The sequence below is a fragment of the Myxocyprinus asiaticus genome, chromosome 50, assembly GCF_019703515.2.
Source record: "Myxocyprinus asiaticus isolate MX2 ecotype Aquarium Trade chromosome 50, UBuf_Myxa_2, whole genome shotgun sequence".
NCBI lineage: Eukaryota > Metazoa > Chordata > Actinopteri > Cypriniformes > Catostomidae > Myxocyprinus > Myxocyprinus asiaticus.
In genome coordinates, this window is record NC_059393.1 from 10,852,237 (window position 1) to 10,867,521 (window position 15,285).

At 37.2% G+C, this 15,285-nt stretch overlaps 1 long non-coding RNA gene across 3 annotated transcripts; it reads right to left on the reverse strand.

The window, feature by feature from the left end:
- Positions 1 to 3,515: 3,515 nt before the first annotated feature.
- LOC127438858 (uncharacterized) lies at positions 3,516 to 13,690 on the reverse strand. Of its 3 annotated transcripts, none has more exons than XR_007896822.1 (7): positions 12,959 to 13,690; positions 12,813 to 12,881; positions 12,661 to 12,732; positions 9,561 to 9,688; positions 9,354 to 9,465; positions 9,187 to 9,268; positions 3,516 to 3,857 (listed from the first exon to the last, which is right to left on the reverse strand). It is a non-coding gene; the product is annotated as an uncharacterized LOC127438858 (long non-coding RNA). The 3 variants fall into 3 exon arrangements; XR_007896823.1 differs by having other exon boundaries at positions 12,813 to 12,884; XR_007896821.1 differs by having other exon boundaries at positions 12,813 to 13,690.
- Between the last annotated feature and the right edge of the window lie 1,595 nt (positions 13,691 to 15,285).

Sequence of the window (15,285 nt, forward strand, 5' to 3'; positions counted from 1 at the left end):
TTAGAGCTCTATTATCAAGAGTTTTAAGAATTTCCTATTGAAAAAATAAATGGGAAAAATGCTTGCAAAACCAAGATGAGTCGAAAGTGAGCAGCCAATATTCGATCTAATACAAAGGTCATGCAGCTGATTGTAAGTTGTGTTATTAGGGATTATGAATGCATTATTGCAATAAGAATACCTTTATAAAGAATTACAGTATACACTGCCTGGCCAAAAAAAAAAAAAAGTCGCAATTTGGATTTAAGGCAGTGTTATGATCTGGGGATGCTTCAATTTATCAGGTCTAGGCTCAGCAATGTTATGCGGCAATAAAATGAAGTCAGGTGACTACCTGAATGTACTGAATGACCAGATTATCCCATCAATGGATTTTTTTCTTCCCTGACGGCATGGGCATATTCCAGGACGACAATGCAAAGATTCATCTGGCTCAAATTGTGAAAGAGTGTTTCAGGAGCATGAGGAATCATTTTCACAGTTGAATTGGCCACCACAGAGTCCTGACCTTAACCCCATTGAAAGTCTTTGGGATGTGCTGGAGAAGACTTTATGGAGTGGTTTGACTCTCCCGTCATCAATACAAGATCTCGGCCAAAAATTAATGCAACTCTGGATGGAAATAAATGTTGTGACATTGCATAAGTTTGTGGAAACAATGCCATGACGAATGTGCACTGTAATCAAAGCTAAAGGCGGTCCAACGAATTATTAGAGTATGCAACTTTTTTTTGGGCAGGCAGTGCATATACAGGCTTCAAGTAGAGTTTCACCTATTATATTGTACATGTTTGCTCATTGTTCTCTCAATGCAAATGCTGCAGACCTTGTTTAGTTCACCCTTGTACGACCTGTCTACAGTATGTAATCCATTAACTCTTGCCTGAGGCACAGATGCAAGCTGTATATGTGTCTTTAGACAATTCTCTGTCTTACTGGATGTGACAGTGCAAGAGTGTCTGTGTGTACAATGACCTACATTCTACAGCCTACACCTTTACACATTACCCATTTATTCTGTACAGCTGCCTATTTACTAAAGAGTTTAAAGTCTTAGTGCATTGCTTAAGGGTTCTACAGCATAGGTCGGTTTGTGTGTGTGTGCGTGTGTGTAACGTACGTTGTTTACTTTTGAAGTTCACAGTTCTTTGGCTTTGTAAAGACAGTGTGTCGAGTGACAGACTCCGAGTATCCAAGGAGCAGCGAAGAATAAACTAGCACAGGGCGACATTCCTCCATACACAAAGTCATTCTCTTGCTTTCTTTTTCTGGATTAGCTCTGGGCAAAGCTACTGTGTATCAAAGTGTCAGTCAGGTATGTGGAGCCAGTGTCTGTTCAGAACAGACTGTTTAAATGGGTGCTGGGCTCTGTAACGCGGATGTTGCTGTGATGGTGCCACTGTTTTGGAGACCAGACTGACATGCATTTATACTGTACATTTACACAGGTTCTGACTCCGAGTCAAAAACAAAACAATGATTGACTCTGCTCATTTGTGACCTGCTGACATTTGGTTAGCTTAAGATTCTAGTTTAGCTCGTCCTGACTATGGACACACTATAAGGATCGTTAATAAGCATAAATAGCCTATATACTCACTTTGAAACTAGTCCATTGAGTGTCCACAGAGCTGACATCAATTTGCTGGCCAACCGGACAAATTCTTCATCTGTTCCAAAGGGAATTTTTAAAGTGGCTTTTAGAATAGCAGTTTTTGATTTGACAACAGTACACACAGTCATACCTCAAAGTAATTTTGAAGCCATTGTGTGCTTTAGTTTAGAAATGTAAGCTGCAAATAAGTTGCTACATAAGGCCTACAACGGTTGTCCCATCATTCGACAAGCTTGTTAGCGCAAAATAAAACGCTAAACTTTTTGTAATGTTAACCACAGGCCTTATGTTTACTCAAAAATCGAAGTCCTAAAAAGCCAATAGAAATTTTAGAAACCCGTTACTTGAGAATTCAAATTCTCTTCTGGTTTTCAAACTGAACAACTCAATGGAAACCTTCATCTAGCATTGTTTGCCATGCCCTGAAGTTGCTATGTGGAGGACTCTTGTACTTGACCTCACCATGAGTCAAAGGGGTTTAAGTAACTAAGGCAAACGTCACGTAATATGAAGTTTTAGTGTTTCACCAATTGTAACGTTCATATCTTTTTACTCTCCTCACAGAAGTCCTGTCTTTAATTATCAAGGAAAGGCCTCCACCCAGTGGAGAGGAGGGAGAGGAACAATGAGAGCAGGCTTGTGGTTGACACAAACAAGGTAAACATATTATAACATACATTTCTGACGCATATTGAAAAGATTACTTGAACATGAAACATGTTTTTTTTTATTATATATATATATATATATATATATATATATATATATATAGATATATATATATAAAACTAAAGTGATGTACTGTATAATGCCAGTAGGCTAATTATGTTTTGTCGTACGCACTCGAGCATTCTTCTGTTGCCTCCTCTGGCACGCGCTTTCTGTTCACAAAACTCTATTTGGCGCCAATTATTCTTACATGCTAAGACTACTTATTAATGTTACTCATATGGTAGATTTTACAGCATTATTCAATGTTGGACACATATTGTTCAATTAAAGAGTAATTTTAGCAAATCATTTCTTATATAATGTGCAGTGAAATTGTGACAAATGTGTTCATGCACTATATTAATTAAAATTTAAAGAAAATGTTAAAGAAAGCCTTCAAAGAAAGGTTAAATCAGCTGGATCAAACCATAAAACAAATGAACACAGTGAAAACTGAAGGTGACTCCAGCTGGCTGAGATCCTGATTAAACAGTGAAAAAAGAGAATGCATTTGCCTTAACAACAGAGGGCCACTTTCATTCCCATGACTGTAAGAAATAAAATATCTAATATACTTGTGTGTATTAGAGAGTTAGAGCAATAATTCACCCCAAAATTAAAATTCATAATAAACCCACCCTCGTGTCATTCCAAACTCTTATGTCTTGTGTGTAATCTTTTCATGTCTTTTTGCCATAGGAAAGTGAATAGTTACTCTGGGCTGTCAAGGTTCATAAAGGTAAAAAAGCATACCACAAAGTAAATGCATTCAATACGACTTGTGTACTATTTTCCAAGTCTTATGAAGCCACAAATTTGATGTGATGAAGAGATAAAAAATGTTGATATTCACCCTATACCTTTAACACAAACTGTATCAGTAACACTTTATAATAAGTTTACATTTGTTAACATTAGCATTAGGTATCATTAGGTAACAATTTATTTTTAAAGCAATTATTCATCTTTGTTAATGTTAGTTAAAAATACAATTGTTCACTGTTAGTTCATAGTGCATACAACTTTTGGTTTTAAAAATGTATTACTATATGTTGAAATTAACATTAACCGAGATTAATAAATGCTGTAAAATAATTGTTCATTGTTAGTTCATGTTAACTAATGTTAACAAATAGAACCTTATTGTAAAATGTTACCATTGTCTCTTTAACAAGAACAATTTCACCAGTTTATAAAGTTCTGAACATTTATTCAGACATTCTCCTCAGAAACAACACTATACAATGAACAGCACACATTCAGCACAATGAGGCTAGGTGTGTGGCATCATCCGGTTGAGTATTGGTGGAGGGTCCTATATATATAAAAAACAAAACAGAATCAGTTCAATTCTCATTTGCCTTCACAATTTATCTGTATAAGCAGATGGGAGATTGGAAATATCATCTGCTGCTCTGCCGAGTCTTTGTTTCTTTCTTGCTCCATATCCTTCTTTGACCGAAAGACGAACCTTCAAGCAAGTGTGAAGATAAGTACAACCCAACTGTTCAGTGCCTTGAAGATCTTTTACCTAAATTAAAACAAAAAGTTATCTGTGTTGATTTTGTTTCTATTACTATAACCATTAAACAGTAAATGTACAGTCTATACGTACTGTATATAAAAGCAACTCAACTCAACTTTATTTATAAAGCACATATAAAACAACAAAGTTGACCAAAGTGCTTTACAATTATAACATTTTAAAACACACTGTAACGTTATAAAAAGTACCACATACAAAAACACAAGTAATATAAAACACAAAATACAAACACTCCAAAAAGTGTAATGTCCTACATTTCATTTCTAAGACTTGAAAGGCCAATGTAAAAAGATAATATTTCAAGCTTGATTTAAAAGTCTCAACAGAAGGAGAATGATTTTGAAGGGGACGATTATTCCATAATTTTGGGGCAATTACAAAAAAAGCTCGATCACCCTTTGATTGTAACCTAGACCGAGGGGCAGCCAGCAGCATTTGATCTGTAGATCTTAAAGGCCTCGAAGAGGTATAGAGGCTTAAGAGATCTGCAATATATTTCGGAGACTGATTGTGCAATACATTAAAAGCAAATAATAAAAATCTTAAAATTAATTCTATACTGAACTGGCAACCAGTGAAGAGAACACAAAACAGGAGTAATATTTTCTCTCTTCCTAGTACCTGTTAATAGACCTGGATGCAGCATTCTGCACAAGCTGCAGACAAGATAATTGCCGCTGACAAATTCTAGAGTAAAGACTGCTGCAGTAGTCCAGGCAAGATGTTATAAAAGGGTGAACAACTCTCTCCATATCTTTAAAATTAAGTAAACGTTTTAATTTTGAAATCATTCTAAGCTGGTAAAAACTGACTTTAACAACTGAGTTTACTTGTTTATCAAATTTAAGAGTGGAGTCAAATATGACGCCAAGATTTTTCACATTGTCTTTTACGGTCATTGATAAAGGAGCTTGTCTCTTTGCAAATTCTTCTTTATGTTTAGGTGTGCCAAAAATGACAATATCTAACTTTCATTTAGCTGGAGGAAGTTATTTGACAACCATCCTTTAACATCTTCCAGGCAGTCCATGAGGGGCTTCAAAGACTCATTTTTCTAAATTTTCAAAGGAAGATCTAGTTGTGTATCATCTGCATACTGGTTGATTAGAGATGCCATGATGGCAACAAATAGTCCCTAAAGGGCACATACATAACGAGAACAGAATTGGACCCAAAATAGATCCTTGAGGGAGGCCATATTTTAGGGTAACTGAGGAGGATGAGGAGTTTCCGTTCTCCCTTCCAGGTATGACTCAAACCATTTTAGAGCAGTCCCACGAATGCCAACTTCACACTCCAGACAGTTTAAAAGAATGGCGTGATCAATAGTGTCGAATGCGGCACTACGGTCTAACATAATTAAAATCACAGAAATCCCAAAGTCATTTGAGACATTTAAAAGAGCAGACTCTATACTGTAATGGGCTCTAAATCTTGATTGGAAATTATCTAAAATATCATTCTCCAGTAAAAACGGTGAAAGCTGGGACAAAACAACCTTCTCTAAATGTTTCTGATTAAAATTTTTTTTTATTGATGCATATAAATAACAAAGCAAAACATATATACAAAATCAACATTTAACCTCACTATTTCCCCTCCCACCCTGACCCTCAACAACATCCCTGTGGTCACAAATGATTACACACACACACAAATCAATGCAGCAATGACAGCGTGCAGTCTTTTGTAATAGTTGTCTATGAGGCCCCAAATTCTTGCAGGTGGTATAGCTGCCCATTCGTCTTGGTAAGATGCCTCCAGGTCATGCAAAGTCTTTGGTGGTCTTTCATGAACCACAAGTTTGAGATCTCCCCAGAGTGGCTCGATGATATTAAGGTCAGGAGACTGTGATGGCCACTCCAGAACCTTCACCTTTTTCTGCTGAAACCACTGGAGGGTCAACTTGGCCTTGTGCTTAGGGTCATTGTTGTGCTGGAAAGTCCAAGAGCATCCCATGCGCAGCTTTCGTGCAGAAGAATGCAAATTGTCTGCCAGTATTTTCTGATAACATGCTGCATTCATCTTGCCATCAACTTTCACAAGATTCCCCGTGCCTTTAGAACTCACATACCCCCAAAACATCAGTGAGCCACCACCATGCTTCACAGTGGGGATGGTATTCTTTTCACTATAGGCCTTGTTGACCCCTCTCCAAACATAGCGCTTATGGTTGTGACCATAAAGCTCTATTTTGGTCTCGTCACTCCAAATTACAGTGTGACAGAAGCTGTGAGGCGTGTCAAGGTGTTGTCGGGCATATTGTAACCGGGCTTTTTTGTGGCACTGGCGCAGTAAAGGCTTCTTTCTGGCAACTCGACCATGCAGCTCATTTTTGTTCAAGTATCGTTGTATTGTGCTCCTTGAAACAACCACACCATCTTTTTCCAGAGCAGCCTGTATTTCTCCTGAGGTTACCTGTGGGTTTTTCTTTGTATCCTGAAAAATTCTTCTGGCAGTTGTGGCTGAAATCTTTCTTGGTCTACCTGACCTTGGCTTGGTATCAAGAGATCCCCGAATTTTCCACTACTTAATAAGTAATTGAACTGTACTGGTCAAAATCAATGCCAAAATTTCACAATTTCTGCCAGGGTATGCAAACTTTTGATGGCAAGATGAATGCAGCATGTTATCAGAAAATACTGGCAGACAATTTGCATTCTTCTGCACGAAAGCTGCGCATGGGACGCTCTTGGACTTTTCAGCACGACAATGACCCTAAGTACAAGGCCAAGTTGATCCTCCAGTGGTTACAGCAGAAAAAGGTGAAGGTTCTGGAGTGGCCATCACAGTCTCCTGACTTTAATATCATCGAGCCACTCTGGGGAGATCTCAAACGTGCGGTTTATGCAAGACGACCAAAGACTTTGCATGACCTGGAGGCATTTTGCCAAGACGAATGGGAAGCTATACCACCTGCAAGAGTTTGGGGCCTCATACACAACTATTACAAAAGACTGCACGCTGTCATTGATGCTAAAGGGGGCAATACACAGTATTAAGAACTAAGTGTATTCAGACTTTTGAACAGGGGTAATTTCATTTTTTTCTTTGTTGCCATGTTTTGTTTTATGATTGTGCCATTCTGTTATAACCTACAGTTGAATATGAATCCCATAAGAAATAAAAGAAATGTGTTTTGCCTGCTCACTCATTTTTTCTTTAAAAATGGTACATATATTACCAATTCTCCAAGGGTATGCAAAATTTGAGCACAACTGTATATCATAATCACACAGATTTAAAACTAAACTTCTCTCTCCACTGTTCCTCCCCGAGAGCCCTTCAAAAACTCAAAATAGTTGCCACATTTCCCAACAAACAAATCTAAGAAACCCAATCATCTAAATGACAACTCCTCAAAAGCCGCCACCCTCCCCATCTCCGTGCACCACTCCTGAAATCAGGGAGCTCCAGCCGACCTCCATCCCCTTAAAATAATTTGTCTGTGATCATTACACTGGTCAGAACCCAATTTTTTATGTGTTTATTCCCCACATCGATGACCGCCCCATAGCCCAAAACACAGAGTCTGGGACAAAACGAAATCCGAGTGCCCAATACGTCACACATAAAATTCTGAACCTTCAACCAAAATTTTGGGATCTTAACACACCACCAAAAAACATGGGTTGTGTCTCCATCTTGTGATTGGCATCGCCAGCAGGTGCGTGTTTCTTTAAGACCAAGCCTATACAATCTAGAGGGGGTCCAATAGAATCAATGTAAAATCTTGAATTGCATCAGATGCACCCTTGCGCCTCTAGATGCAGACTTGACGTTTTTTTAGAATCCTAGCCCACACTCCTTCCTCCACATTCTCTAAATTTTTGATAAAAATGGTCATTTGGATATTGGTCGAAAATTATGTAATATAGTAGGATCAAGATTTGTTTTTTACATTAAGGGCTGAACCGCTGCTTGCTTAAGACAGGGTGGGACGTTATCATTTAATAAAGAACTGTTGATAATTGATTGTACAGTAGATCCTACAGTATCAAACAGGTCTTTTAAAAGCCAAGAAGGACTTGGATCGAACGGAGTGGTTGTTGGTTTAACCTCGCTGATGATGTTTGCAAATGTTTCAAGAGAAATAGGCTCAAATTGAAAAAAAAAACCCAACAACAACAACAAAAAAAAAAACACAGGAGCTAGGGATAGGCCTTACTGGGTCATATTTGGAAGTTATGAAATGTAATCTAATAAGATCAATTTTATTTATGAAGTTAATCTTCACAAACATCGGGGTTGAATCAACAACAGACAATGGTAGATTGAGCACCTTGTTTATAGTGTTAAAAAAAACTGTGGGGTTATTGGTATCTCTATGGATTATTTCAGAAAAGCATTTTGTTCTAGCGGATTTGACTGCATGCTGGTAATTGTGGAGAGAATCTTGTAACATTTCATAAAAGATTTGAAGTTTATCTCTCTTCCATTTTCGCTCTGCTCTCCTATAGATCTGCCTCAGAGCACGAGTCTCGTCATTATACCAAGGCTGTGGTTGTGATTTGGCGTGTCTACGCCTAAGAGGGGCAAAATTATTTATAATGTCCAGACATGTAGAATTAAACAAAGCAGTCAGCTTCTCTGTGCCTAAGGAGGGCTTGGATTCAGTAATACTAAAAAGTGCTGAAGCAACATAAGACTCAACAAATAGATTAATTGCAGACTCACTGACAAAACGTGAATAAGTGTCAGCCAGTGGAGTTTTAGAAATGAAAAAGGGAAGATTTGCATAAAAAAAAGACAGGTTAATGATCAGAATGGCAATTGTCTTGTACTACATTACAAATATGAAACCCCATGGATAAAACAAGATCAAGAGTGTGTCCATGTCTGTGTGTAGAATCATGGATGGACTGCTTTAAATTCAACAAGTTCAGAAAACTCTCTTGCCAATGGATTAGATGGATAACATACATGAATATTAAAATCCCCAATGATTAGAAGATTATCTGTTGTGTGAACAGTAAGCTTCATAATCTACCAGCTCTCTGTATGACCCACATGTAGACCTTGTTGTGATGATTAGATCTAAAATTATTTGAAATCCCTGTATTCATATCACCAAGTCTACACTAAACCATGATAAGACCACTACCTTCAAGGACCTTTAGGTGAACATCATCTTCAATTTAGAGAAAAATCCTCCTTTCTCTGGCTCTTCCTCTCTACTCTGTTCTGATTCTGAGGTCTGTCCAGCCTGATAGCTTAATTTAAAATTAAATAAGTGTGTTTAGGGCTAGGGTAAGTCTGTAGTCATTATAAATACTGTAGCTTTATATATAAAAGAGAATATATGGTGATCTACCTTTGGCTGGTTTGGTAACTCCATTAACAGTCCCCTCCACATCGGTCTCATCTTCTGCATAACTTAAGAGTTTGTCAGCTTCCTGTAGAGAATCCATGAGACACATGAGATAAACACAAACAGGATATGCATAAGTGTGTGCGTGTGTGCCTGTGAATGTCCCTTACTTGGGAAGTTTGATTTTGATATGTAATGGTCTCCGTAACCAAAGCTATTCATGCGTAGGATGCCTTTTCCTGCCAGTTTTATCTTCTGGTCTGTCTGAATGCCTGGAGGAATCTGAAAGACATATCCTCTTTTAGCCATACAAAAACTTACAGCACTGATGAATTCCATTAAGGCTCTATAAAAGTCTCTCTTTTTTTTTCTCTAACCGCAATGTCGATGGTGCTGTACAGGCCCTGTGCTCTGATTTTTCCCCCCAGTATCGCTTGTGCTACTGAAATCATCACACAGAATGGATATCAGACCCATCATGACGAAATACTGGACACCTCTGGACCTGCAACACATTTATAAATTGCTTGAATCAGCAGTAGTTTTCAATTTCAATACAGATTTAGATGGTGCGTTCACGTCATGTCGGAATTACGAGATTCCGATTTGTGAAAAGCATTCACGTCTTCGAAGAACTCGTAATAACAAGTTGTAAACTCGGAATTCAATGAAAGCTCCGACGTGACAGTCATGACGTCACGTGAAAAGAATCAATATGGCAGCGGCCTCGACAGTTAAAGGTAGTAAACCAGGAACATTTTCTATCTTCTTAAAACATTTTCAACAATATATAGAGGTGAATTAATGTAGTGATAAATATTTTTGCTGTTATCAACAATAAAAACTTTTTTAGCACTATGAGTGTTGTCAGAATTAACAGAATGAAACAGAAGGCAGGGATTTGGAGATGTGCTTTTTCAAATTGAACTCCATTCAACCTGAAACAGCATTTTTTGCATTTGAATGTGCATTTTTATTCACTGAGTATTCATATTTTGAATTGTATTTCGACAGCCTTACAAAGCAGTGCAAAACATGTAAAATACAATTAGGGCAAATTGAGTAAACAAGTTGTATTAAGTAAAATGACCATGACTTGCACTGCACATAATTAAGTAATATTGGCATTATAGTCATGCTGTTAGCCAGAGGGGAACTGGCCCCCACTGTGAGTCTGGTTTCTCCCAAAGTTATTTTTCTCCATTAACCAACATCTTATGGAGTTTTGTGTTCCTTGCCACAGCTTGCTCACTGGGGTTCTAAATACAATTATTATTTAAATATTTATTTTTATACACAATTTACAATCATATTTAATCAAATTACACAATGATGACTTTATAGATATTACAGTTTCATTTTCTGTTAATGCATGATTTTCTGTAAAGCTGCTTTGAAACGATTTGTGTTGTGAAATGTGCTATACAAATAAAAACAACTTGAAAATGACTTGAAATGAAAATGAACAGTTTTAAATATTAAAATAAGAATTGGGGATGTTAATGAATAATCAATGATCGATTATTTGTTATTAATTGTTTGTTCGATTTAGCTTCTCAATCATCAATTTCAGCACAAATGCGTTCAGTAATCTTGCCAACAGATACAGAAAACACTGTCTATACAGTCATTCACAGCTAGAGAGCGCACTGCTGCTTGTGCAATGCATGTCACGTCCAGTCAGCAAAACAAAATAAAAAAAAAACAGACGCACATCCTTCACTTCCTTGCTAATCATGGAGCATTTCTTTATAGATGAACATTACGTTCACTGCATAAACCATGGTAGTGTGTTAAAGTCCAACATGACAACAAGCACGGTCTCCACGTATCATCCGCACCAACAATCTCATCAGTTTTCGCCCGGAGAGCATGCAGGTTTGAATTCACAAATTCATACCAAACACACCCTCAATGTATTAAAAAATACACTTAAAGGAATATTCCGGGTTCAGTACAAGTTATGTTCAATTGACAGCATTTGTGGCATAATATTGATAACCACAAAAAGGTATTTCGACACGTACGTCAAATAAAAAAAAATTAGATTACAGTGAGGCACTTACAATGCAAGTGAATGGGGCCAATTTTTGGAGGGTTAAACACAGAAATGTGAAGCTTATAATTTACAAAAGCACTTACATTAATTCTTTTGTTCAAACTTGCATATTTTTTGAGCTGTAAAGTTGTTTAAATTGCCATTTTTACAGTCATTTTAGGGTTTGTTGACATTACATCGTCATGGCAACGAAGTTGTAAAATTGGCTGTAACATTACATAGGAAAGGTAAGTAAGTGATTTAATCACACTAAACTTCTGTTAACGCTCATATTGTTTATGTCTTGTGGCTATACTTTTGAAACACGGAGTATTTTAACGTTCAAAAATTGGCCCCATTCACTTCCACAGTAAGTGAGTTTTGCTTTTTTTTAAATAAAAGGACGTACGAGTCGAAAATCAATTTTTGTGGTAATCAACGTTATGCCACAAATGCTGTCGATTGAGCTTAACTTGTGTTGAACCCGGAATATTCCTTTAAATGAAAATGTATTAAGAGGAAAATACCAACTCAAATTTCTTAAGTGTATTTATTTAAATTATTTTTAAACTGTAGGCTACGTACACATACTGTGCTTACTGTACTCCAGTGGCAATTTTATGTTTCCACGTTTCCTTCTACAGTACCTAAACTCATTTTAAACATCTCCGATGCTGATGTTTTCAAGTTTGCATCAGAACGGTTGATTAGTCAAAAATAAAACTTTGTATAAATAAAGCTGTGATTGAAGAAAAATAAGCAACTTGTATTTTTTGAGTTTCAAGCTGTCGATTTTCATTCATGAACGTTTACAACTGTAGATTACGAAAGTTTCAAGAAATTTGCAACCCTAATTAGAATAATCAGCAAATTTAACAAAAGCACTATAAAAAAAACTAGAATAAAGAAACATTAATACAAAGGATAAATTGAAGACATATTGAAGGAGTAAGGTATGAAAGGATGTGCTTTTCTAAAAATAATTACTGACCAATCAGCATCAAGGCCCGAACTATCCGTTTGACAAAACATAAAACTAAATATTCCAATACTAGCAATAATGATCATTCGTTTAGTAACAGAGACACACAAGGGGAAATATTTTTGAACTTATCCTGAATGTAACATACATGTATGTCTTCCCAACTGGCAAATTTACTGTCTGTCCATCCTATACACCTGAAGCACAGCTGCAACAGACATTCAGTACCTCATACATACACAGCACTGCTCACTGCGATTTTTGGAGCTTCAAATGTCTGATCACCATCCACTTGCATTTTAAGGACCTACTGAGCTAAGATATTTTTCTTCAAATGTGTTCTGGTGAAGAAAGGAAGTCATACACACCTGGGATATCATGAGGGTGAGTAATGTTTGGTGAACTATCCAAAAAATTCACTCAAATACACACCAGTGCACACCAAAACCTTCCTTACCTCATATGCTTCGGCCAGTTTGGCAAACTTCTCTTTTGCTTGGGGGTTGTCTGGATGGTATTTCTTGGCCAACTGAGAGAAAATATTCATGTTAAACTCCCAGAGCAAATCAGCCTCAAAGATGAAAACTGATTTGACATGAGTTCTCAAACCTGGTAGTATGCTTTCTTAATCTCTTTCTGAGTGGCTGTAGGAGGAACCCCCAAAACCTCATAGAAGTCCTGCTGAAGGCACACAGAACTGGTATGGAATAATTGACAGCTGAAAAATCTACTCTAAAACATACAAATGCACAAACCATGAAGCTCCATCAAGTATGAAGAGACATCTGGCATCAGATGTTGTCTGTTTGATGTCCTTCAAACAATTTAAAGGTGCTTCAACGATTTAGACCCTGCTGACTTGCATTGTATGGACCTACAGAGCTGAGATGTTCTTCTAAAAATCTTTGTGTTTAGCAAAAAAGTAAGTCATATACATCGGGGATGGCATGAGGGTGAGAATAATGAGAGAACTTTCGTTTTTGGAAGAGCTAGCCCATTAAACAGACAAATAAAATGACGGTTGCCAGTTTTGAGAACGCTATTTTGCTACTGTCGCTTTTCACAACTAACGTCACAATACCTATGAAAGGTTTATTAAGAGGGGGCGTTACAGGTGGAAGATTTTTTTAATTTTATTTTTTATTTCAGTGACATAAATGGATAAAACCCTCCATCTATAACAATGCCACGTATTCCCTTTTCCTGATATGTCAAAGCAAAATAATTCTGTAGTTCATTGCATCCATTTTGCTCGTACGTAAGCGGCTCACTTGACACCCCCTTCAATGTCACACCTCCTCCATGCCTCCAGCAGCTTAAATTACACCCGTTACATAACTGCGAGTCCCCCTTGTCGTCAAAGACAAAATATCTCCGTGTCTAGAGGAATTTAAGAGTGCACAGCTACCGCGGTGTCCAAGTAAACCGGTTGACAGCCAGCGTGAAGCGCGGCGGGCACTGGAAGCGGCCATGTTTACATCGTTCTATCGGCCGGCTGTACACAGCGCATGCGTAAGGGGTGTTTCACATTTACAGGCGCTGCTCGGTTTTCACCACTAGAGAGAGCTGAATGAGCACAACATCGTGATATACAGGACAGCTGCCCTAAAGTGTATACGGACAGTGTACAGTTAAAAGTATATGAAAGTCGTTTCATCAGACATATGTATTAATTTTAAGGAAATAAAACAAGTACTTTTTTAAGATTGTTTTTATTTTATTTTACAAAACAAGCACAGAACTAGCAACATCATGATCAAGGGCTTGACTCTCAGGACATACATACTGTGTGTGTGTGTGTGTGTGTTTGTGTGTGTGTGTATCTATATATATATATATATATATATATATATATATATATATATATATATATATATACACACACACACACACACACACAGTACTGTGCAAAAGTTTTAGGCACTTGTGAAACATGTTGCATAGTGAGGATGTCTTCAAAAATAATGCCATAAATAGTTTTCATTTATCACTTAATGCCATACAAAGTCCAGTAAACATAAAAAAGCTAAATAAATATTCAGTGTGGCCACCTTTGCCTTTAAAACAGCCCCAATTCTCCTAGGTACACCTGGACACAGTTTTTCTTGGTTGTTGGCAGATAGGATGTTCCAAGCTTCTTGGAGAATTCGCCACAGTTCTTCTATCTATTTAGGCTGTCTCAATTGCTTCTGTCTCTTTATGTAATTTTAGACTGACTCGATGTTCAGTGGGGGGCTTTGTGGGGGCCATGACATCTGTTGCAGGGCTCCCTGTTCTTCTATTCTAATCTTTTCTATTTGCAAAATAATGTTTGTGAGTCTAACATTTATATTCCCTATTGACACACTAAAGCTGAAGATATAAATAACCATCTTAAGACAAATGTTTGTGTGAAACATCTTATATGCCTAAGATTTTTGCACAGTACTCTCTCTCTCTCTCTCTCTCTATATATATACGTATGTATGTACAAGTATACACACACACACACACACACACACACACACACACACACACACACACACACACACACACACATGTAAGATGATACAGTTGTGCTCAAAAGTTTGCATACCCTGGCAGAAATATGACTGATCATGCAAATATGTCTTTTATTTAAGGATAGTGATCATATGAAGCCATTTATTATCACATAGTTGTTTGGCTCCTTTTTAAAACATAATGGTAACAGAAATCCCCCAAATGGCCCCGATCAAAGGTTTACACACCCTTGAATGTTTGGCCTTGTTAAAAACACACAAGGTGACACACACAGGTTTAAATGACAATTAAAGGTTAATTTCCCACACCTGTGGCTTTTTAAATTGCAATTAGTGTCTGTGTATAAATAGTCAGTGAGTTTGTTCGCTCTCACATGGATGCACTGAGCAGGCTAGATTCTGAGCCATGGGGAACAGAAAAGAACTGTCAAAAGACCTGTGTAACAAGGTAATTTTTACTAAATTTTAATCTTTATAAAGATGGAAAAGGATATAAAAAGATATCCAAAGCCTTGAAAATGCCAGTCAGTACTGTTCAATCACTTATTAAGAAGTGGAAAATTCGGGGCTCTCTTGATACC